This window comes from Heterodontus francisci, chromosome 28 (genome assembly GCF_036365525.1).
Source record: "Heterodontus francisci isolate sHetFra1 chromosome 28, sHetFra1.hap1, whole genome shotgun sequence".
NCBI lineage: Eukaryota > Metazoa > Chordata > Chondrichthyes > Heterodontiformes > Heterodontidae > Heterodontus > Heterodontus francisci.
In genome coordinates, this window is record NC_090398.1 from 24,610,622 (window position 1) to 24,636,791 (window position 26,170).

Genomic DNA, 26,170 nt, shown 5'->3' on the forward strand with positions numbered 1-26,170 from the left:
TAGGGAGGCTAGCAAGGATGTGACTGAAGAGATGGAAGAGTTGAATGGCGGAGGTATAGAGATGTGAGGTAGAAGATTGAAGTGGTGGTGGATTGGGAGGGTGTAGATGTGGAGAGGAACACTGAGGTGATTCAAGTGGTGGAGAAGTGTAAGTGTGGAGATCTAGAACCGACATTGACATTACCGAAGAGGGAGAGTCTGGTGTGAATGAATTAATGGGCTGGGAGAAGGGGGAAATGGAGACACTGCACCTCAGATAGTGGAAGAAGCGAACAATGATATGGAAGATGAAGCAACTGCCTCTGATGAAAAATAATACTGTGAGTTCCAAGTACAGCTATGGATCAAATAGGACACTATTGCTTGAGAATCCAACGATGCCATGACATTAATGGCGACGGAATAGATATTAATATTCATGGAACTAAATCAGATGGCTTTAGATTCCTAAATGGATTAAAAGTTGGCTCATCGATGAACACATTTCAGAACCGTGATTTACACGAAGTTGGGTAACAGGGAAGAGTGTCAGGTGCTTCAATGTTAAGCCTGATCCAATGACAGTGGGTGATGATGTGTAACATGTAATGGTGAAAATGGGAACAGTTGGTAGTGGGCATAAAGGCGAGGATTGAACCTTTTGTTGACTTTCTATTGGTTGCATTTGTCCGTGGATGAGGTCGTTGGAGAATGATGCATTGTTCATGCAGATACAGTCCCACAGAGAGTTCAAGGAGGACCATAAGGATCGTGGACCATGGGCATAGTTGCAAAGGTTATCCCAGTAATGTTAACTTAAGAGGTATATGTCCTGTACTAATGGAAATACCAGAGCAGAGGGATCTGAACAGGGAATTGTGTAACTGCAAAATTTTAACTGACAACGCTATGAAACATTTTAGACAGGAAGGTGAGATTAAATATCGGAAATGGAAGATACTGTTGAAATGAAGGAGAACAGTATGTGGGTAAAGAGAGTCAGTTTATCATTTACTTAATGTCACATTTGGCAAACTATAGCGGCTGCAGGATTTATACAAGTCCACATCTGACACATCTTTATTCTGTGCAGAAATTTGTGCAGGCATGGTTCTCCCGAGCCATTTCACGGCCGGATTGGGTGTCCTTGCTGGGTGTGCAGTCAGTTATGACATAAGGGAATCCATTCTTTCTGCAGTTCGCACATGTTGATTCCCTGGTAGACATCTGACTCATGCAAGTCCATTGTAGCCCTGAAGATTCTGCAAAATTGGCAATTGGGAAATTAATGTCTGATTTCTATTTAGTGCAAAATATCCTATCAATAGAACCATCGCACGTTTTGCAAGTCCAGTGTCCTTGTCACCTCACAATGGAACCGTTCACCTTTTCTGGTCATAAATTTATTGAATAGGCTTCAATAACATTGCTCATTGATTGGATGGTGAGAGCAATTCACCAGAAACAAAGTAATTCAGTTTGAAACCGGTATGATTGTTTTCATAATATTTTGTTAACATTATACCTTTCAACTCTGTTCGCTGTCTCACTTTACAAACTCGATAAAACATAGAATCATAGAACAGTTACAGCACAGATGGAGGCCATTCAGCACGTTGTATCCATGCTGGCTCTCTGCAAGAGCGGCTCAGGCTAATGCGACTCACCTGCCTTTTCCCCGTTGCCTTGCATTTTTTTTCTCCTCAGATAACTATCCAATTCTCTTTTGAAATCCACAACTGAATCTGCCTCCACCACACCGTCAGGTAGTGCATTATAGGTGTCAACCGCTCGCTGCATAAAAAAGTTTCCCCTCATGTCGCTGTTGTATCTTTTACCATTTACATTAAATGGGTTTCTTCTGTTTCTCGACCGTTCCACCAATGAGAATAGTTTCTCCCTATCTGCTCTGTCCAGAACATTGGACAATATTTCTACACTTACCTCTGCAAAATTCGAAATTCTCACGGAGTGCAGCAAGAATGAGTGCCCCCTTCGATGGTCAAATTGAATGACGTCTTGCTATTAACATTTATGGAAAAGTTCTTTGTGATTTTACTGTAAGAAGTGAAAATTGAAGCATATTCCCATAGATTGGACAGACTTGCGTAATTTTGAATTGAATAAGCTTTATTATATTGGCTGCATGGTGTGACTTGTGATACTGAGTTATGTTGACATAAAATGCACAAGTTATTTTTATGTGTTCATTTTTGTATCTGCAATCCAATTACTGCAATTGACCAGACAAACCCTTCTGGTGACGTTGCCTGAAGGATAAATTGGGCTGGAACACTGGGAAAGACCGCTGGTCTTCGTTAATAGCAGTATGGAAGCTATTAATGTCATCAGAAAGGGAGAACAGCTTTGCACTGGTGTCTCATTTGAGAGGCCTCCAACAATGCAGCACTCTTTCAGGACTGCATTGCATGTTATCCATGAACTCAAGCCCCTGGATTGGAACTTGAAGCCACAAACCTCTGACTCAGAAGCAAGTGTTCTGGCACGTTTTCCAAGACTGACACTTGACAAGTTGGTGATGGGTCTTTTTCTTGCACTGAGTACAATGTGTATACTTGGTAGTATTTTCATACAGTCGAGTGATAGGTATTCCGCTTCAGAGAGCAGGTATTCAGTTAATCACGTTGCGATTGGACTGCAGTCACATTTAAGAACGGCAGGTTCCATTCTATAAAGAACATTAGTGAAACACTAGTTTGGGTGCTTACTCCACATTTCTGCAACATTTTTTTCAATGCAATTTGCAGCGTAGACGAAAGCAATTTGGCCCTCAGGGCATGTTTTAATCCTTGCAAAGAGCTATCCACTTAGCACCACCTCCATCCTTACTCTTTTGATAAGGTCCCACATCGGAGATTGGTTAAGAAGGTAAGATCCCATGGGATCCAGGGCAATTTGGGAAATTAGATCCAAACTTGGTTTAGAGGCAAGCAAACTTGGTTAGAGGTTAATGGCCGAGGGCTGTTTTTGCGATTGGAAGCCTATGACCAGTGGCGTACCACAGGGATCGGTGCTGGGACCGGTGCTGTTTGTAGTGTACATTAATGATTTAGATGTGAGTATAGGAGGTTCCTGCTGGGAACTTTAATGCCAGGGTTTGCGCCAACCATGACTCATGGCCCTTCTGCCTTCGGCGCTATGGCTTTGGAAGGATGAATGAGAATGGACAGAGACTGCTGGAGTTGTGTAACTATCATAACCTCTGCATCACCAACATGTTCTTTCATACTAAACCCAGTCACCAGGTTTCTTGGAGGCACCCAAGATCACGTCGTTGGCACCAGCTGGACCTCATCATCACATGGTGAGCATTTTTAAACAGTACTCAAATCACACGTAGCTTCCACAGTGCGGACTGTGACACTGACCACTCCCTGGTATGCAGCAAGGTTAGACTCAAACCAAAGAAGCTGCATCGCTCCAAGCAGAATGGCCACCCGTGCAACAACACAGGCAGAATTTCTTATCCACAGCTGTTAAATAAGTTTCTAAATTCGCTTGAAAAAGCCCTTCAAAACAGTCCTACAGGGGATGCAGAGATCAAGTGGGCCTACATTAGAGACGCCATCTATGACTCAGCAATGACCAACTATGGCAAACGTGTGAAGCGGAATGCAGACTACTTTCAATCTCACTTTGAAGAGCTGGAACCCGTCATTGCCACTAAGTTCATTGCACTGTTGAACTCCAAGACAGCCCCCAGCGAGTTAACATCTGTAGCACCTAAAGCAGCCAGATGCGATGCACAAACAACAGTCAGGCACTTGGCAATGACTACTGCCAACACCTATGCAGTCATATTCAGCTGGCCTCCAACACCGGAAACATCAGAAGAATGTGTGAATGCATTAAGAGTTCTTTTGGGCAAACCATCAAGAAGATCGCCCCCTCAAATCTAAATCAGGGGACACAATCACTGACCAACACAAGCAAATGGACAGCTGGGTGGAGCACTACCGAGAACTGTACTCCAGGGAAAATGTTCTCACTGAGACTGCCCTCAATTCAGCCCAGTCTCTGCATGTCATGGATGATCTGGACGTACAGCCAACAAAATCGGAACTCAGTGATGCCATTGATTCTCTAGCCAGCGGAAAAGTACCTGGGAAGGACGGCATTACCCCTAAAATAATCAAAAGTGCCAAGCGTGCTATACTTTCAGCACTCTACGAAATTATTTGCCTGTGCCGGGACGAGGGAGCAGTACCACAGGACATGTGCGATGCCAATATCAGCACCCTCAATAAGAACAAGGGCAACTGCGGTGACTGCAACAACTACCGTGGAATCTCCCTGCTCAGCATAGTGGGGAAACTCTTCGCTCAAGTCGCTCTAAACAGCCTCCAGAAGCTGGACGAGCGTTTCTACCCTGAGGCACAGTGCGGCTTTCGAGCACGGAGATCCACCGTTGACATGCTGTTCTCCCTTCGCCAGCTACAGGAGAAAGGCTGCGAACAACAGATGCCCCTCAACATTGCTTTCATTGATCTCACCAAAGCCTTTGACCTCGTCAGCAGGCGTGGTCTCTTCAGACTACTAGAAAAGATCGGATGTCCACCAAAGCTACTAAGTATCATCACCTCATTCCATGACAATATGAAAGGCACAATTCAGCATAACGGTGTCTCATCAGACCACTTTCCTATCCTGAGTGGCGTGAAACAGGGCTGTGTTCTCGCACCTACACTGTTTGGGATCTTCCTCTCGCTGATAGTGCCAACGAACTAACAGCTGGGAAGGTCAGTTTCAGCGAAAGTTAAAGTTAATTACCTTTTGTTTCGGTAGACCAGGGGACTGCTGGGTAAGTAAAAACCTTTATATTTGGGCAGTGGCTGAACCAAGGACACTACACATGTAGTGTCTCCCACCCGCCCTCCTCCTCTAACCAAAAAAAGGACTCTGGTGTGGATATGGTCAGCTTTTTATTTTTTCTGTATCGTGTGATTGGTTAAAAATTTACTTATTTTACTTTCTTTTTTGATTTATCTATTAATTGGTTATTTGAAAAAGACCATAGCAGAGAAGTATCAAAGTATTTAGCTCATAAATTTATATAACGTAATTAACTAAGTAGAGATGGCTGGGCAGGTGATGTGCTGTAGCTGTATGAGGTGGGAGCTGGCTGATCCAATTGTGAACGGCGGAGACCACATCTGCAGCAAGTGTTGGTTGCTGGAAGAACTCCGGCTCAGAGTTGATGATCTGGAATCTGAGCTTCAAAGACTGCGGCACATCCGGGAGGGGGAGAGTTACCTGGATGTTTCATTTCAGGAGGCAGTCACACCTGGCAGATTAAGTAATTCAAATTCAGTTAGTGATCAGGGACAACAGGGTGTGATTGCAATTGAGGCAGGTAGGGAGATCCTGAGTTCAGGAGTAGAGGAGCCTTAGCCTTTGACCTTATCCAACAGGTCAATACTTGCTCCCTGTGTGGATGAGGAAAAGGTCTGCGGGGAGGATGAGCCAACTGACCATGGCACCATGGTGCAGAAGGCCATTCAAGAGGAGGGAGCAAAAAGACAAGTGGTAGTTATAGGGGATTCTATAATTAGGGGGATAGATAGTATCCTTTGCAAGCCGGATCGAGAGTCCCGCATGGTGTGTTGCCTGCCCGGTGCCAGGGTGCAGGACATTTCTGACCGGCTTGAAAGGATATTGGAGCGGGAGGGGGAGGATCCAGTTGTTGTGGTCCACGTTGGGACTAACAACATAGGTAAGGCTAGGATGGAGGACCTGTTTGGGGATTATAAAGCACTAGGAACGAAATTAAGGAACAGGTCCTCGAGGGTCATAATCTCCGGATTACTGCCCGTGCCACGTGCAACTTGGCTTCGGGATAAGAATATTAGGGAAGTAAACACGTGGCTAAAGGAGTGGTGTGGGAAAGAGGGGTTCCATTTCAGGGGGCATTGGCATCAGTTTTGTAACCGGGGGGATCTGTACCGATGGGATGGTCTCCACCTGAGCCGATCTGGAACCAGTGTTCTAGCGAAACGGATAAATAGGGTGGTCTCTAAGACTTTAAACTAGTGACTCGGGGGGAAGGGAAAGGGAAAACCACAGGGAGTATGATGGTAAATAAAAAGGTTAGCAGCAGGTTAACATGTGAGCAGGAGGGTTTAAGTTCAGGGCAGACTGTGAAAGAAGCAGAAAGGAAGGATAACTCGGGAGTTATTAGAGATATTGGAAATCATGAGGGTTAGAAAGCTAGCATAAAGGCACTTTACCTGAATGCCTGTAGCATTCATAACAAGGCTGATGAGTTAATGGCACAAATCATCGTGAATGAATATGATTTGGTAGCCATTATGGAGACATGGTTACAGGTTGGTCACGACTGGGAGTTGAATATCCAGGGGTACCAGACTATTCAGAAGGACAGACAGGAAGGTAAGGGAGGTGGTGTAGCTCTGATATTCAAGGACGACATCAGGGCGGTGCTGAGAGATGATATAGGTTCTATGGAGAATGAGGTTGAATCTATTTGGGTGGAAATTAGAAACTCCAAGAAGAAAAAGTAATTGATAGGTGTAGTCTGTAGGCCACCAAATAATAACATCACATTGGGGCGGGCAATAAACAAAGAAATAACTAATGCCTGTAAAAATGGTACGGCAATTATCATGGGGGATTTTAATCTACATGTAGATTGGTCAAACCAGCTCAGTCAGGGTAGCCTTGAGGAGGAGTTAGTTGAGTGTATCCTTGATAGTTTTCTTGAACAGTATGTCATGGAACCGACGAGGGAGCAAGCTATCCTAGATCTAGTCCTGTGTAATGAGACAGGAATAATTAATGACCTCATAGTTAGGGATCCTCTTGGAAGGAGTGATCACAGTATGGTAGAATTTAGAATACAGGTGGAGAGTGTGAAAATAAAATCCAATACCAGGGTCCTGCGCTTGAACAAGGGGGACTACAATAGAATGAGGGAAGATTTGGCTAAAGTAGACTGGAAACAAATATTTTATGGTGGGACAGTTGACGAGCAGTGGAGGACTTTCAAAGCAATTTTTCAAAGTGCTCAGCAAAAGTATATTCCAGTGAAAAGGAAGGACTGGAAGAAAAGGGGTAATCTGCCATGGGTGTCTAAGGAAATAAGGGAGGCTATCAAATTGAAAGAGAAGGCATACAAAGTGGCCAAAAACAGCATGAAACTAGAAGATTGGGAAAACTTTAAAGGTCAACAGAAAGGCACAAAAAGAGCTATAAAGAAAAGCAAGATAGAACATGAGAAAAAACTAGCATGGAATATAAGGACAGATAGCAAAAGTTTCTATAAATATATAAAATGAAAAAGAGTGGCTAAAGTAAACGTTGGTCCTTTAGAGGATGAGAAGGGGAATTTAGTTATGGGATATGATGAAATGGCCGAGGCATTGAACAGGTATTTTGTATCGGTCTTCACAGTGGAGGACATTAATAACATGCCAGTAATTGACAAAGTGACGAACATAGATGAGGACCTGGAAACAATCATTATTACGGAAGAGGTAGTGTTGGGCAAGCTAATGGAGCTAAGGATTGATAAGTCTCCTGGCCCTGATGGAATGCATCCCAGGTTACTAAAAGAGATGGTGGGAGAAATAGCAGGTGCACTGGTGGTAATTTTCCAAAATTCGCTGGACTCTGGGGTAGTCCCAGCAGATTGGAAAACAGCAGATGTGACACCACTGTTTAAAAAGGGAGGTAGGCAAAAGATGGGGAATTATAGACTGGTTAACTTAACCTCTGTAGTGGGGACAATGCTTGAGTCTATTATCAAGGAAGAAATAGCAGGGCATCTCGATAGAAATTGTCCCGTTGGGCAGACGCAGCATGGGTTCATGAAGGGCAGGTCATGCTTGACAAATCTTTCGGAATTCTATGATGACATTACGAGCAAGGTGGACAATGGGGACCCAGTGGATGTGGTGTACCTAGATTTCCAAAAGGCCTTTGACAAGGTGCCGCACAAGAGGCTGCTGCATAAGTTAAGGATGCAAGGCGTTAGGGGTAAAGTATTAGCGTAGATAGAGGATTGGTTGACTAATAGGAAGCAGAGAGTGGGGATAAATGAGTGCTATTCTGGTTGGCAATCAGTCACTAGTGGAGTGCCTCAGGGATCGGTGTTGGGACCGCAATTATTTACAATTTATATAGATGATTTGGAGTTGGGAACCACGGGTAGGATGTCAAAGTTTGCAGATGACACTAAGATCAGTGGCAGAGCAAAGTGTGCAGATGACTGGGAAACCTTGCAGAGGAACATAGATACATTGAGTGAGTGGGCAAAGGTCTGGCAGATGGAATACAATGTTAATAAGTGTGAAGTCATTCATTTCGGTAGAAGTAACAGTAAAAAGGATTATTACTTGAATGTTGAAAAATTGCAGCATGCTGATATGCAGAGGGACCTGGGTGTCCTTCTGCATGAATCGCAGAAGGTTGGTCTGCAGGTACAGCAAGTAATTAGGAAGGCAAATGGAATTTTGTCCTTCATTGCGAAAGGGATTGAGTTTAAAAGCAGAGAGGTTATGTTGCAGCTGTATAAGGTACTGGTGAGGCCGCACCTGGAGTACTGTGTTCAGTTTTGTTCTCCTTACTTGAGAAAGGATGTACTGGCACTGGAGAGGGTGCAGAAGAGGTTCACTAGGTTGATTCCGGAGTTGAGGGGGTTGGCTTATGAGGAGAGACTGAGTAGATTGGGATTATATTAATTGGAATTCAGAAGAATGAGAGGGGATCTTCTAGGAACATATAAAATTATGAAGGGAATGGATAAGATACAAGTAGAGAGGATGTTTCCACTGACAGGTGAAGCTAGGATAAGAGAGCATAGCCTCAAGATTAGAGGGAGCAGATTTAGGACTGAATTAAGAAGGAACTTCTTCACCCAGAGGGTTGTTAAACTATGAAATTCCTTGCCCAGTGAAGTAGCTGACGCTTCTTCAGTAAACGTTTTTAAAGCTAAGGTAGATATCTTTTTGAACAATAAAGGAATTAAGGGATACGGTGAGAACGCGGGTAAGTGGATCTGAGTCCACTAAAAGATCAGCCATGATCTTATTGAATGGCGGAGCAGGCTCGAGGGGCCGGACGGCCTACTCCTGCTCCTAGTTCTTATTATGATCTCCCTGCTGCTCTCACATGTGTTCAAGTCTTCAGAAGAAGGAATTTTCCTCCACACAAGATCAGGGGGCAGGTTGTTCAAACTTGCTCATCTAAAAGTGAAGACCAAAGTACATAAAGTCCTCGTCAGGGAGCTCCTATTTGCTGACGATGCTGCTTTAACATCTCACACTGAAGAGCGTCTGCAGAGTCTCATCGACAGGTCTGCGGCTGCCTGCAATGAATTTGGCCTAACCATTAGCCTCAAGAAAACGAACATCATGGGACAGGACGTCAAAAATGCTCCATCCATCAATATCCACGACCACCACGCTCTGGAAGTGGTTCAGGAGTTCACCTACCTCGGCTGAACTGTCACCAGTAACCTGTCTCTCGATGTAGAAATCAACAAGTGCATGGGAAAGGCTTCCACTGCTATGTCCACACTGGCCAAGAGAGTGTGGGAAAATGGCGCACTGACACGGAACACAAAAGTCTGAGTGTATCAAGCCTGTGTCCTCAGTACCTTGCTCTATGGCAGCGAGGCCTGGACAATGTACGTCAGCCAAGAGCGACGTCTCAATTCATTCCATCTTCGCTGCCTCTGGAGAATCCTTGGCATCAGGTGGCAGGACCGTATCTCCAACACAGAAGTCATTGAGGTGGCCAACATCCCCAGCTTATACACCCTACTAAGCCAGCGGCGCTTGAGATGGCTTGGCCATGTGAGCCACATGGAAGATGGCAGGATCCCCAAGGACACATTGCACAGCGAGCTAGTCACTGGTATCAAACCCACCGGCCGTCCATGTCTCCGTTTTAAAGATGTTTGCAAACGCGACATGAAGTCCTGTGACATTGATCACAAGTCGTGGGAGTCAGTTGCCAGCGATCACCAGAGCTGGCGGGCAGCCATAAAGGTGGGGCTAAAGTGTGGCGAGTTGAAGAGACTTAGCAGTTGGCAGGAAAAAAGACAGAAGTGCAAGGGGAGAGCCAACTGCGTAACAACCCTGACAACCAATTTTATCTGCAGCACCTGTGGAAGAGTCTGTCACTCTAGGATTGGCCTTTATAGCCACTCCAGGTGCTGCTCCACTAACCACTGACCACCTCTAGGCGCTTACCCATTGTCTCTCGAGACAAGAATGCCAAAGAAGAAGATTGTGGTAGGTAAGAAATTGGTTGGTGGACAGGAAACAAAAAGCTGGGATAAATGGGTCTTTTGCCGAATGACAGACAGTGACTAGTGGGGTACCGCAGGGATTGGTGCTAGGACCCCAGCTATTCACAAAATACATTAATGATTTAGATGAGGGAACTAAATGTAATATCTCCAAATTTGCAAAGCTGGGTGGGAGAGTGAGTTGTGAGGAAGATGCAGAGAGAGAGGCTTCAAGGTGATTTGGACAAGTTGAGTGCATGGGCTAATGCATGGCAGATGCAGTATAATGTGGATAAATGTGAGGTTATCCACTTTGGTGGCAAAAACAGGAAGGCAGATTATTATCTGAAAAGCTATAAACTGAGGGAGGGGAATATGCAGCAAGACCTGGGTGTTCTCGTACACCAGTCGCTGAAGGTAAGCATGCAGGACCAACAGGCGGTCAAAAAAGGCAAAAGGTATGTTGGCCATCATAGCGAGAGGATTCGAGTACAGGATCAGGTCATTGGTGAGGCCATACCTGGCATATTGTGTGCAGTTTTGGTCTCCTTACATAAGGAAGGATGTTCTTGCTAAAGAGGGACTGCAGCAGAGGTTTATCAGACTGATTCCTGGGATGGTGAGACAGACGTATGAGGAGAGATTGAGTCTGTTAAAATTATTTTCGCTGGAGTTCAGAAGAGTGGGGGGAGATCTCATAGAAACCTATAAACTTCTAACAGGACTTGACAGGGTAGATGCAGAAAGGATGTTTCCGATGGTGGGGGAGTCCAGAACCAGGGGTCATCGTCGAAGGATACGGGGTAAACCTTTCAGGACTGAGATGAGGTGAAATTTCTTCACCAAGAGAGTTGTGAGCCTGTGTAATTCGCTACCACAGAAACGAGTTGAGGCCAAAACATTGTATGCTTTCAAGAAAGAGTTAGATACAGCTCTTGGGTCTAAAGGGATCAAAGGGCATGGGGCGAAAGCGGGAACAGGTTACGGCATTGGATGATCAGCCATGATCATAATGAATGGTGGAGTTGTCTCGAAGGGCCGAATGGCCTACTCCTGCTCGTATTTTTTATGTTTCTATGCAACTGCTCATTCCCATCTCTAACGTTAAATAAGAAGTATGTGGAATCAGAGGAGATAGGGGAAGTGTTAAATGAATATTTTCCGTCAGTATTTACAGTAGAGAAAGAAAATGTTGTTGAGAATACTGAGATTCAGGCTACTAGGCTAGATGGGATTGAGGTTCACAAGGAGGAGGTGTTAGCAATTTTGGAAAGTGTGAAAATAGATAAGTCCCCTGGGCCAGATGGGATTTATCCTAGGATTCTCTGGGAAGCTAGGGAGGAGATTGCAGAGCCTTTGTCCTTGATCTTTATGTCGTCATTATCGACAGGAATAGTGCCGGAAGACTGGAGGATTGCAAATGTTGTCCCCTTGTTCAAGAAGGGGAGTAGAGACAGCCCTGGTAATTATAGACCTGTGAGCCTTACTTCGGTTGTGGGTAAAATGTTGGAAAAGGTTATAAGAGACAGGATTTATAATCATCTTGAAAAGAATAAGTACATTAGAGATAGTCAGCACGGTTTTGTGACGGGTAGGTCGTGCCTCACAAACCTTATTGAGTTTTTCGAGAAGGTGACCAAACAGGTGGATGAGGGTAAAGCAGTGGATGTGGTGTATATGGATTTCAGTAAGGCGTTTGATAAGGTTCCCCACGGTAGGCTATTGCAGAAAATACGGAAGTATGGGGTTGAAGGTGATTTAGAGCTTTGGATCAGAAATTGGCTAGCTGAAAGAAGACAGAGGGTGGTGGTTGATGGCAAATGTTCATCCTGGAGTTTAGTTACTAGTGGTGTACCGCAAGGATCTGTTTTGGGGCCACTGCTGTTTGTCATTTTTATAAATGACCTGGAAGAGGGTGTAGAAGGGTGGGTTAGTAAATTTGCAGATGACACTAAGGTCGGTGGAGTTGTGGATAGTGCCGAAGGATGTTGTAGGGTACAGAGAGACATAGATAGGCTGCAGAGCTGGGCTGAGAGATGGCAAATGGAGTTTAATGCGGAAAAGTGTGAGGTGATTCACTTTGGAAGGAGTAACAGGAATGCAGAGTACTGGGCTAATGGGAAGATTCTTGGTAGTGTAGATGAACAGAGAGATCTTGGTGTCCAGGTGCATAAATCCCTGAAGGTTGCTAACCAGGTTAATAGGGCTGTTAAGAAGGCATATGGTGTGTTAGCTTTTATTAGTAGGGGGGTCGAGTTTCGGAGCCACGAGGTCATGCTGCAGCTGTACAAAACTCTGGTGAGACCGCACCTGGAGTATTGCGTGTAGTTCTGGTCACCGCATTATAGGAAGGATGTGGAAGCTATGGAAAGGGTGCAGAGGAGATTTACTAGGATGTTGCCTGGTATGGAGGGAAGGTCTTACGAGGAAAGGCTGAGGGACTTGAGGTTGTTTTCGTTGGAGAGAAGGAGGAGGAGAGGTGACTTAATAGAGACATATAAGATAATCAGAGGGTTAGATAGGGTGGATAGTGAGCGTCTTTTTCCTCGGATGGTGATGGCAAACACGAGGGGACATAGCTTCAAGTTGAGGGGTGATAGATATAGGACAGATGTGAGAGGTAGTTTCTTTACTCAGAGAGTAGTAAAGGCGTGGAACGCCCTGCCTGCAGCAGTAGTAGATTCGCCAACTTTAAGGGCATTTAAGTGGACATTGGATAGACACATGGATGAAAATGGAATAGTGTAGTGGTTTCACAGGTCGGCGCAACATCGAGGGCCGAAGGGCCTGTACTGCGCTGTAATGTTCTAATTCTAAATATTAAAATTAAAAGATAAGTTTTTTTCATGAAATGTTACCTGTCAAATTAACCTTGTGTCTTGTTACACAACTGTAGTTAATGTGGATGTAAATGCAAGTTGTTGCTGTTTTGTGTTTGCTACATTTGTATCGGCGTGAGTGAAACAGCTAATAACTGAATTTTACAAGATAAATTGTTTTTAAATTAATAATTATCTTATTCCATCTAAAGTTCCCACTTCCCTTCGTGTGTCCCCATACTAAGTATGTTTTAAACATTTCCATCTGCACATCTCCACATGTACTCAACTCCTCCCTTTCAAATCTGAAATGCCCATCATAGAATCATAGCACAGAAGGTGACTATTCGGTCAGTCATGTTGATGCTGGCTTGCGGCAATAGCAACTCAGCTATCGACCTGCTCCAATGCCCATTCCACTTGCCCATTCCAGTAGCCCATAAATGTAATTTTTTCTGTTCACGCAATTATGCAGGTCCCTCTTGAAAACCATGACTGACTCAATCTCTACCACACTCTCAGGCAGCGCATTTCAGATCTCAACCACACATTGCATAAAAAGGTTTGTCGTTATGTGGCCTTTGGTTCCTTTGTCATTCATGTTAAATCAGTGTCCTCTAGTTTGTGTCCATTCCGCTAATAGTTTATCCCTGTCTACTATGTCTAGTCAGCTTATGATTTTGCAGACCTCCATCAAATCTCCTCTTTATCTTCCCTTTTTTAAGGAGAACAGATCCATATTCTCCAATCCATTCACATAACTAAGCCCTTCATTCCTGGAACCATTCTCGTAAGTATTTTCTGCACCTTCTCTAACGCCTTAACACCCTTCCTAAAGTGTGATGCCCAGAATTGGACACAATGCTCCACTCGAAGCTGAAACAGAGTTTGAGAAAAAAAATAACCATAACGTCCTTGCTTTTATACTTTATTCATCTAATTATTAAGCCCTTGATCCCGTAGACTTTATTAATCGCTTTCTCAACCTGCCCTGCCACCTTCAATGATTTGTATACAAATAATAAACATACCGTTGTTCCTGCATCCCCTTTAGAATTGTAACCATTTTTTTTACATTGCCTCTCCTCGTTCATCTCACTAAAATGTATCACTTCACAATTCTCTACATTAAATTTTGTCTGCCACATGGTCACCCATTCCATTGCCTTTCTTTGTCCTCTGGAAGCCGATCAAAATCCTCTTCACAGATCACAATAGTTCCGAGTTTTGTGCCATCTGCAAATTTTGAAATTGTGCCCTGCACACCAAAGTTTAGGTCATTAATATAGATCAAAGAAAAGCAGTGGTCCTAACACCGAGAACCCCACTACATAACTTCCTCCAGTCCAAACAAACAACCGTTCACCACTACCCTCTGTTTCCTGTCCCTCAGCCAACTTCCTTCATATACATCCCTCTTTCCCTTTTATTCCATGGGCTTTAACTCTGCTGACAAGCCTATTATGTGCCACTTAATCAAGCGCTTTTTTGGCCTTTCAGAAGTCCATGTACACTGCAGCGAACCTATTACCCTCATCAACCCTTTCTGTTATCTCATCAAAAACGCAATCATGTTTGTTAACCATGTTTGGGCCTTTAACAAATTCGTGTTGTCCTTCCTTAATTCATCAACATTTGTCTGAGTGAATGTTAATTTTGACCTGGATTATCATTTTGTATGCTTTCCCACTGCTGCGGTTAAAGTGACTGGACTGTAGTTGCTGGGTTTAAGCTTCCACCCCTTTTGAACAAAGGCCTAAGCTTGATGAGATTCCAATTCTCTGGCACGATCCCTGTAGCTAAGAACGATTGGCAAATTATAGCCAATGTTTGCACAATCTCCACCCTTACTTCCCTCAGTATGCTCGGATGTATTTGATCTGGTTCTGGTGACTTGTCTATTTTAAGGATGGCCTGCTATTTTCAATACCTCACCTTAATCAATTGTTAGCCCATCCAGTGTTCACTACCTCCTCTTTCACTATAACAACGGAAGCACCTTCTTCCTTGGTAAATACTGGTGCCAAGTACGTACTTAGTAACTCAGCCATACCCTCTGTCTCCAAGCATTCATCCCCTTTTTGTCCCGAATCAGCCTCTCTCCTACTTTTCCCATCCTTTTATCATTTGCAAGCCTATGAAAGACGTATCAATTCCTTTTTATATTAGGTGCCAGTCTCTTCTCATGCTCCCTCTTTGCTTCTCATGTCTGTTTTCACATCCCTAGAAAGGATTGGCCCACTAAAGGACAAAGGAGGAATGTTATGCTTGGACTCAGAGAAAATGGGTGAGATTCTAAACGAGTACTTTGCATCGGTATTCACCGAGGAGAGGGACATGACGGATGTTGAGGTTAGGAACAGATGTTTGATTACTCTAGGTCAAGTCGGCATAAGGAGGGAGGAAGTGTTGGGTATTCTAAAGGGCATTAAGGTGGACAAGTCCCCAGGTCCGGATGGGATCTATCCCAGGTTTCTGAGGGAAGCGAGAGAGGAAATAGCTGGGGCCTTAACAGATATCTTTGCAGCATCCTTAAACATGGGTGAGGTCCCGGAGGACTGGAGAATTGCTAATGTTGTCCCCTTGTTTAAGAAGGGTAGCAGGGATAATCCAGGTAATTATAGACCGGTGAGCCTGATGTCAGTGGTAGGGAAGCTGCTGGAGAAGATACTGAGGGATAGGATCTATTCCCATTTGGAAGAAAATGGGCTTATCAGTGATAGGCAACATGGTTTTGTGCAGGGAAGGTCATGTCTTACCAACTTAATAGAATTCTTTGAGGAAGTGACAAATTTGATTGATGAGGGAAGGGCTGTCGATGTCATATACATGGACTTCAGTAAGGCGTTTGATAAGGTTCCCCATGGCAGGCTGATGGAGAAAGTGAAGGCGCTTGGGGTCCAAGGTGTACTAGCTAGATGGATAAAGAACTGGCTGGGCAACAGGAGACAGAGAGTAGCAGTAGAAGGGAGTTTCTCAAAATGGAGACGTGTGACCAGTGGTGTTCCACAGGGATCCGTGCTGGGACCACTGTTGTTTGTGATATACATTAATGATTTGGAGGAAAGTATAGGTGGACTGATTAGCAAGTTTGCAGACGACACTAAGATTGGTGGAGTAGCAGATAGTGAAGGGGACTGTCAGAGAATACAGTAGAATATAGATAGATTGGAGAGTTGGGCAGAGAAATGGCAGATGGAGTTCAATCAGGGCAAATGCGAGGTGATGCATTTTGGAAGATCCAATTCAAGAGTGAACTATACAGTAAATGGAAAAGTCCTGGGGAAAATTGATGTCCAGAGAAATTTGGGTGTTCAGGTCCACTGTTCCCTGAAGGTGGCAACGCAGGTAAATAGAGTGGTCAAGAAGGCATACGGCATGCTTTCCTTCATCGGACGGGGTATTGAGTACAAGAGTTGGCAGGTCATGTTACAGTTGTATAGGACTTTGGTTCGGCCACATTTGGAATACTGCGTACAGTTCTGGTCGCCACATTATCAAAAGGATGTGGATGCTTTGGAGAGGGTGCAGAGGAGGTTCACCAGGATGTTGCCTGGTATGGAGGGCGCTAGCTATGAAGAGAGGTTGAGTAGATTAGGATTATTTTCATTAGAAAGACGGAGGTTGAGGGGGGACCTGATTGAGGTGGACAAAATCATGAGAGGTATAGACAGGGTGGATAGCAAGAGGCTTTTTCCCAGAGTGGGGGATTCAATTACTAGAGGACACGAGTTCAAAGTGAAAGGGGAAATGTTTAGGGGGGATATGCGTGGAAAGTTCTTTACGCAGAGGGTGGTGGGTGCCTGGAACGCGTTGCCAGCGGAGGTGGTAGATGCGGGCACGATGGAGTCTTTTAAGATGTATCTGGACAGATACATGAACGGGCAGGAAGAAAAGAGATACAGACCCTTAGAAAATAGGCGACATGTTTAGAGAGAGGATCTGGATCGGCGCAGGCTTGGAGGGCCGAAGGGCCTGTTCCTGTGCTGTAATTATCTTTGTTCTTTGTTCTTTGTTCCCCTCTGAACTTGCAATATTCAGCTGGCGTTCTCACTTGCATTATCAGCCAGACATCTGCCATTGGCACCCTTTTGCTGCTCCAAGTCACTTCTATCTTTTTCGTCATTCGGGGAACTGTAATTTTCTTTTTTCCTACCTATCTGCTTCGTGGAATTGTACCTCGACAATACCCGAACTATAAACAAGAAATGCTGGAACCACTCAGCAGGTCTGGCACCATCTGTGGAAAGAGAAGCAGAGTTAAGGTTTTGGGTCAGTGACCCTTCATCGGATCCGATGAAGGGTGACTGACCCGAAACGTTAACTCTGCTTCTCTTTCCACAGATGCTGAAAGACCTGCTGAGTGGTTCCAGCATTTCTTGTTGTTATTTCAGTTTTCAGATTTCCAGCATCCGCAGTATTTTGCTTTTATAATACCCGAACTATCTCCACTTTAAAGGTAGCCCATTGTCCCCTGACAGCTTTGCCTGCCAGTCATTGATTCTAATTTCTAAGTAACTCCTAACAATGCAGCCACCCGCTGACGAGCAAAATAGGGGGTTGGGCGAGAGTGGGATGGGGTTGTGGGTGTGGGGGAGAGCGGGATTGTGGAGGTGAGGGATAGTGGGATGCGGATGAAGCCAGAAGTGAGCGGATGGAAAGCAGGACGGCACTGAAACTTCACAGAATAACAGAGGGTGTGCAGCAGTGTCAGAGGTGCTGTCCTTCCGAAGAGGCGTTAAACAACGCAATGTTCTCTGTGTATCAAACATGTCCATTGTGTGCTGCCATGGGTTGAAGTCGGTTTTCTGTGATAAATAGAGCTGCGCCATCTTTAATCCTGGCAGCAGCCTGAACTACTTAGTGGTTGCATTGTCAGCAAACGCAGCCTTCTGATTTACCTGGGCCAGATCTGTTCTCTCCTCATTATTCTGGATTTCTTCTTGCCTTTTCCATCGCCAACCTAAAGCTTTTGATATCATGATCACTGCCCCTTCCATGTTCCCCGACTGACACCTGATCCACTTAACCTGCTTCATTCCCCACAACCAGATCTAGCAATGTCTCGTTCCTTGTTGCTCTGGAATCGGACTAATCTAGAATATTCCACTGAACAGACTTCTGAAACGCTTCCCCCTTTATGCTCTTTACATAATTACAATTCCTCTCTACTTGGGGATAATGAACGTCGCCCGTTATAACTGCTCCAAAGTTTTGAACCCCTCTGTAATTTCCTTGTAAATCACCGAATCACAGAATTATTACAGCACAGAAGGAAGCCATTCAGCCCATCATATCTGCACTGGCTCTCTCAATGTGCAATTTACCTATTGCAATTACCCCGCATTCTTCCCATAAGTCTGCACATTCTTGTTTTTAAGATGACAGTCAAAAACTCTTTTGAATGCCTCGATTGAACCTGCCTGTACCACACTCTCCGGCAGGACATTCCAGAGTTTAACCTCTCACTACGTTAAAAAGTTTTTCCTCATGTCACTTTTGCTTCTTTGGCCAATTACTTTAAATCTGTTCCCTCTCGTTCTCGATCCTTTCACGAGTGGGAACTATTTTTCCTATCCACCCTGTCCAGATCCCTCATGATTTTGAATACCTCAGTCACATCTCCTCGCAGCCTTCTATTCTCCAAGGACAATAGTCCCAATTTCTCCAATCTACTTTCAGAACTGAAGTTACCCATCCCTAGAATCATTCTCGTGAATCTTTCCTGCACTCTAGCCAATATATTCACTTCTTTCATTAAGTGTGGTGCCCAGAACTGCACACAATAGTCAAGCTTAGGCTGAACTAATGTCTGATAAAATTTTAACATAACCTTCTTCCTCTTGTATATTATGCCCCTATGAATAAAGCCTTTGATACTTCTTGCTTTATTAACCACTATCTCAACCCAACCTGCCCTGCTACCTTCAATGGTATAGGCAAATGTACACCTAGATCCCTCTCCTCCTGCACTCCCTTTAGAGTTGCGCACTTTATTTAGTATTGTCTCTCCATGTTCTTCCTATCAAAATGAATCACTTCACATTTCTTTGCATTGGAACTTCATTTGTCCCCTGCCCGTCCCATTCCACCAACATGCCTATGCCTTTTGGAAGTTCTGCACCATCCTCATCACAGTTCACAATGCTTTCAAGTTTTGTAACATCAGGTGCATTTTTGAAGTTTTGCTCTGTACACCAAGGTCTAGGTCATCAATATATTTCAGGAAAAGCAACAGTCCCAATGCTGACCCCTGGGGAACTCCACTACAAACCTTCCTTCATCCCAAAGCACATCCATTAATCTTTACTCTTTGTTTCCTGTCACTCAGCCAATTTTGTATCCATGTTGCTACCGTCCCTTTTATTCCATGAGGTATAACTTGTTCTTTGTCCCTTTCTAAAACAAACCTAAACGGTATGATGCAATGATGACTGACCCCTAAATGTTCTCCTCTTGATAGTTGCTCCACTTGGCCCACCTCATTCTGAAGAACCAGGTATAGCAGTGCCTTCTTTCTCCTTTAACTTGAAACATACTGCTGTAGAACATTTTCCTGAACACATTCTAGGAATTCATACCTGTCTCTACCCTTTATACTACTACTCGTCCAGGCTATATTTGTATAACTAAAGTGCCCCGTTATTACTATTCCATAATGCTTGCACCTCTCTGTAATTTCCTTGCAAATCTGTTCCTCTACAACCTTTCCACTAATTTGTGGCCTTCAGACTACACCGAGCAATGCAATTCTACCTTTTTGTTCTTTAGCTGTAACCAAATAGATTCTGTCCTTGGCCCCTCTGAGATATCCCTCCTCTCTCTAGCACTGTAATGCTCTCCTTAATCAATACCGCCCCTACTCCACCTTTTATTCCTTTCCTATCTTCCCTGAATACCTAGTATCCAGGAATATTTAACAACCAGTCCTGCCGTTCTTTGAGCCAGTTTTCTGTTACATTTGCACATTTCAATCTGTGTCTTTGGTGCTGCATAGAATGCACCCAGTATTTAAAGGTACCTTTGTTGCTTCTTAGCTCCAACCAAATAGACCTTGTCCTTGACCCTCCAGGACAACCTCTCTGTCCTTCACTACTATATTCTCCTTAATCAATACTGCCACCCAATCATGCTTTCTTTCATTCCATAACTTTATCTAGTACTCAGTCCTGTCCTTTTTTGAGCACGTCTCCATTATTGCCACCACATCATTTTCCCACATGACTATCTTCGCCTGCAGCTCACCAATCTTATTTGCCAAACTCAGTGAATTCACCGACATGCACAGTGAACCTAATTTTGTCGTTATTACCTTCTCTGTTACTCTGACCCCACCGAATACCCGAGCATTCCACTGCTAATTGCCTGTCCCAATTTCTAGTCCCCCTGCACTCTTAGCCAAGATATTTCAAACCCAACCCAATTGATGCCAGTTCTGGGCAGCTGCAACCGTCTGGCCCATACAGATTCCATCTTCCCGAGAACTGGTCCCAATGTACCAGGGATGTAAAGACGTCCCTCCTGCACCTTTTCTCCAGCCATACATTCATAGAGTCATAGTGTTATACAGCACAGAAACAGGCCCTTCGGCCCATCTTGTCTGTGCCGGCCATCCAGCACCCAAGTATTCGAATCCCATATTTCTGCACTTAGACCAGCACTGTTAGATTAGATTAGAGATACAGCACTGAAACAGGCCCTTCGGGCCACCGAGTCTGTGCCGAACATCAACCACCCATTTATACTAATCCTATATTCCTACCAAACATCCCCACCTGTCCCTATATTTCCCTACCACCTACCTATACTAGTGACAATTTATAATGGCCAATTTACCTGTCAACCTGCAAGTCTTTTGGCTTGTGGGAGGAAACCGGAGCACCCGGAGAAAACCCACGCAGACACAGGGAGAACTTGCAAACTCCACACAGGCAGTACCCGGAATCGAACCCGGGTCCCTGGAGCTGTGAGGCTGCAGTGCTAACCACTGCGCCACTGTACTCACTAGGGCGTGGAACCTGAGTAATAGTGCTATCTTTGAGGTTTTGTTTCTGGTTTCTTTCTTCACTCCCTGAAATCAACCTGTAGGACCTCATCCCTCTTTCAAATCTGCCTCACAGCTTCATCACTCTTTCAAATCAGCATGTAGTGACCTAGGACTTTCATTAAAAAATACGATAGAGTATTTTGCATTTTGTATTTGAAAACTCCAGTCTCAAACCTCCCTTTCCTCCCCAAAGTCACACATTGAAATAAATAAGCCACTCACAACAGCAAGCTCAAGTGGGGGTGAGAATTCTCATCAAACCCCAATGCGAGCATCATGAGCAGCTGGAGAAAGAGCTTGAAAATGTGCAGCTGTGGTTAGAGATGCAGCGAAAAGGGGATCGAGGGAATATATGCGTCCGACTCTGCGTCCCTGTGTATCTAAATAAGCGTAATTGTGTAACTGCCTCCTTATTCCAGAGTCCCTGACTTAGTTCCTGATTGCCTCTGACTCTATATTTCAGTGTATCAGATTGCACATCTCTACACTCCTGGCTCTGTATCACTGTGAGGCTGATTCTAAGAACAGTGTGTATGTGTCATTTATCCCTGTGTGTTCGATATTATATTCCAGAGTATCTGATCCTGTATAATAGTTTTTCTGACTCTGCACCCCTGCGTGACTGACCTTGCATAGCTGTGTATATGAATATGTATCCCTGTGTATGACTCTGTATCTCTGTGTGCTTCCCTCTATAGCCTGTGTGTCTGACTGTACTCTTGTGTGCCTATCTCTGTAGCCCTGAGCTTTTGATTCCATACACTACCTAACTGTATTTATGTGACTCTGGAGACATGTGGCATTGGAAGCATGAATGAGAATGAACAGAGACTGCTTGAGTTGTTTACCTATCATAAACACTGCATCACCAACTGGTTCATTCACACTAAACCCTGTCACCAGGTTTCTTGGAGGCACCCAAGAACACGTCGTTGGCACGAGCTGGACCTCATTGTCACAAGGTGAGCCTTCTTAAACAGTGTTCAAATCACACGCTGCTTCCACAGTGTGGACTGTGACACCAACCACTCCCTGGTGTGCAGCAAGGTTAGACTCAAACCAAAGAAGCTGCATTACTGCAAGCAGAAGGGCCACCCGTGCATCAACACGAGCAGAATTTCTTATCCACGACTGTTACAAAAATTTCTAAATTCACTTGAAAAAGCCCTTCAAAACACTCCCACAGGGGATGCAGAGACGCCATCTATGAGTCAGCTATGACCACCTATGGCAAACGTGTGAAGCGGAATGCAGACTAGTTTCAATCTCACTTTGAAGAGTGGGAACCTGTCATCGTCGCTAAGCGCATTGCACTGCTGAACTCAAGAAAGCCCCCAGCGAGTTAACATCCATAGCAATTAAAGCAAAAAGAGCGCTGCACAAAGAACAGCCAGGCGCTGTGCAAATGACTACTGGCAACAAATATGCAGTCATATTCAGCTGGCCTCAGACACTGGAAACATCAGAGGAATGTATGATGGCATTAAGAGAGCTTTTGGGCAAACCATCAAGAAGATCGCCCCACTCAAATCTAAATCAGGGGACACAATCACTGACCAACGCAAGCAAATGGACAGCTGGGTTGAGCACTACCTGGAACTGTACTCCAGGGAAAATGTTGTCACTGAGACCACCCTCAATTCAGCCCAGTCTCTGCCAGTCATGGATGAGCTGGATGTACAGCCAACAAAATCGGAACTCAGTGATGCCATTGATTCTCTAGCCAGCGGAAAAGCCCCTGGGATGGACGGCATTACCCCTGAAATAATCAAGAGTGTCAAGCCGACTATACTCTCAGCACTCTGCAAACTGCTTTGCCTGTGTTGGGACGAGGGAGCAGTACCAAAGGACATGCGCGATGCCAATATTAAAAAAACCCTCTATTAAAACAAAGGTGACCATGGTGACTGCAACAACTACCGTGGAATCTCCCTGCTCAGCATAGTGGGGAAAGTCTTCGCTCTAGTCTCTTTAAACAGGCTCCAGAAGCTGGCCGAGCATGTCTACCCTGAGGCACGGTGTGGATTTCGAGCAGAGAGATCCACCTTTGGCATGCTGTCCTCTCTTCGTCAGCTGGAGGAGAAATGCCGAGAACAACAGATGCCCCTCAACGTTGCTTTTATTGATCTCACCAAAGCTTTTGACCTCATCAGCAGACGTAATCTCTTCAGCCTACTAGAAAAGATCGGATGTCCACCAAAGCTACTAAGTATCATCACCTCATTCCATGACAATATGAAAGGCACAATTCAACATAGCGGTGCCTCATCAGACCACTTTTCTATCCTGAGTGGTGTGAAACAGGGCTGTGTTCTCGCACCCACACTGTTTGGATCTTCCTCTCCCTGCTGCTCTCACATGGGTTCAAGTCTTCAGAAGAAGGAATTTTCCTCCACACAAGATCCGGTGGCAGGTTGTTCAACCTTGTCCGTCTAAGAGCGAAGACCAAAGTACAGAAAGTCTTCATCAGGGACCGTCTATTTGCTGACGATGCTGCATTAACATCTTACACTGAACAGTGTCTGCAGAGTCTCATCAATGGGTTTGCGGCTGCCTGCAACGAATTTGGCCTAACCATCAGCCTCAAGAAAACGAACATCATGGGACAGGACGCCAGAAATGCTCCATCCATCAATATCGGCGACCACGCTCTGGAAGTTGTTCAAGAGTTATCCTACCTATGCTAAACTAACACCAGTAACATGTCTCTAGATGCAGAAATCAACAAGCGCATGGGAAAGGCTTCCACTGCTCTGTCCAGACTGGCCAAGAGAGTGTGGGAAAATGGCGCACTGACACGGAACACAAATGTCCGAGTGTATCAAGCCTGTGTCCTCAGTACCTTGCTCTATGGCAGCGAGGCCTGGACAACGTATGTCAGCCAAGAGCGACGTCTCAATTCATTCCATCTTCACTGCCTCTGGAGAATACTTGGCATCGGGTGGCAGGACCGTATCTCCAACACAGAAGTCCTCGAGACGGCCAACATCCCCAGCTTATACACACTACTGAGCCAGCGGCTCTTGAGATGGCTTGGCCATGTGAGCCGCAAGGAAGATGGCAGGATTTCCAAAGACACATTCTACAGTGAGCTCGCCACTGGTATCAGACCCACAGGCCGTCCATGTCTCCGTTTTAAAGACGTCTGCAAACGCGAGACGAAGTCCTGTGACATTGATCACAAGTCATGGGAGTCAGTTGCCAGTGATCGCCAGAGCTAGCGGGCATCCATAAAGGCGGGACTAAAGTGTGGCGAGTGGAAGAGACTTAACTGTTGGCAGGAAAAAAGACAGAAGTGCAAGGGGAGAGCCAACTGTGTAGCAGCCCTGACAACCAATTTTATCTGCAGAATCTGTGGAAGCGTCTGTCACTCTAGAATTGGCCTTTTCAGCCACTCCAGGCGCTGCTCCACAAACCACTGACCACCTTCAGGCGCTTACCCATTGTCTCCCGAGACAAGGAGGCCAAAGAAGAAGAAGAAGAGACATGTGGGTATGAGTCTGTCTGTCAGTTTTTCTGACTCTGTGCCTATATGCATATAACGGTCTGAAACAGTGTGCTTGCAAGTGTCTCTGTGTTTCTGACATGACATGTCTGTGGATTTGACACTGCAGCCCTGGGAATCTGATGACATTTCTGTGCGTCTGTTCCATATAAGTGCCAGTCCCTGCATCCCGATGCATCTGATACAGTAAACCTGTTGGTCTCACCACGCAATCATAGAGCCATAGAGTCACTAACGGTACAAAAGGAGGCCATTTAGTCCATTGGCTCTGTACTGGCTCTCCACGGAACTATGCACTCGGTCCCACTCCCCAGCTTGATGCCCGCAACCCTGCACTTCTCGCTATTTCTCTCAGGTGGCCATCCAATATCCTCTTGAAGTAAGTGATTGTTTCCACTTGCACCAATCTAGTAGGAAGCTGCGTAAAAAGTGCTTCCTCATATTCTCCCTGCATCTTTTGCCCAAAACCTTTATTCTGTGTTCCCCAGTCCTTGTACCTTTTACCAGGGACAGTGTTTCCTTGTCTGACTTTTGTAAATCTGTCACAATCTAATATACTTCTATTAAATCTCCTGTCAATCTCCATTGTTCTAAGGAGAATGAAACAATTTTTCCAACATAACCTTGCAACTAAAATCCTTCAACCCTAGAATCATTCTGGTAAATCTCCTCTGCACCTTCTCAATGACCCTCGCATCCTTCTTGAAGTATGATGACCTGCAGGGAATGGAATACTCCAGCTAGGGTCTAACCAGATCTTAAGCAAAACTTTCCTGCTTTAGTACTCAATGCCTCTGTTTACGAAGCCCAAGATTCCATCTACTTTATTAAACACTCTTTCAATATGTCCTGCCACCTTCAAAGATCTATGCACATGCATCTCCAGGTTGCTCTGTTCCTTAACACACCACAGAACTGTTCCATTAAGTATGTATTGCCTCTCCCTATTACTTCTGCCAAAATTCATCACCTCACACTTGTTGGTATGAAATTCCATCTGCCCCGTCTGCCCATTCAACTACCCTACCTATGTCCTGTTGCAGGCTATTCATATCATCCTCACTATTTGCTGAAACTCCAAGTTGGTGTCATCAGCAAATTTTAAGATTCTACTCTGCATTCCAAGATCCAAATCATTGATATACTTGGGGTAAAAGACAATGGTCCCAGCACTGACCCCTGGGGAACATCACTGTCTGCGATTTGTAGTCTAAAAAGCAACCATTGAATATGACTCGCCGTTTTCTGTCCTTAAGCCATTTTGTTTTATCCAATTGGATACTGACCCTCCTATTGCATGAGTCTCACTTTTATTAGCCAGCCTTTAATGTGGTACCTTATCAAATGCTTTCTCAACATCCAAATAAACAACGTCTAACACATTTCCTTCATCAGTCTTCTCTGCTACGTCATCAAAAAATAATTAAATAGTCCAGCATGACTTTCCTTTTACAAATCCATGCTAGCTATTCTTAATTAACTCAAACCCCTCTAAGTCAGTGTATTTGCCTATTTGACTCAGTATTCCAGTGAACTTGTCTCTATCC

General features: G+C 44.7%; 1 long non-coding RNA gene across 2 annotated transcripts in view; it reads right to left on the bottom strand.

Moving 5' to 3' along the window:
- Positions 1-1,088: 1,088 nt before the first annotated feature.
- The window catches only part of LOC137345304 (uncharacterized), a 33,681-nt gene continuing 8,599 nt past the window's right edge, over positions 1,089-26,170 (bottom strand). Inside the window, exon 3 of one of the 2 annotated variants that reach the window (XR_010968561.1) lies at positions 1,089-1,241. This is a non-coding gene — a long non-coding RNA (uncharacterized lncRNA). Of the gene's footprint in view, positions 1,242-4,992; positions 5,285-26,170 lie in introns of those variants that run through there. The other variant, XR_010968560.1, reaches the window with a different exon arrangement.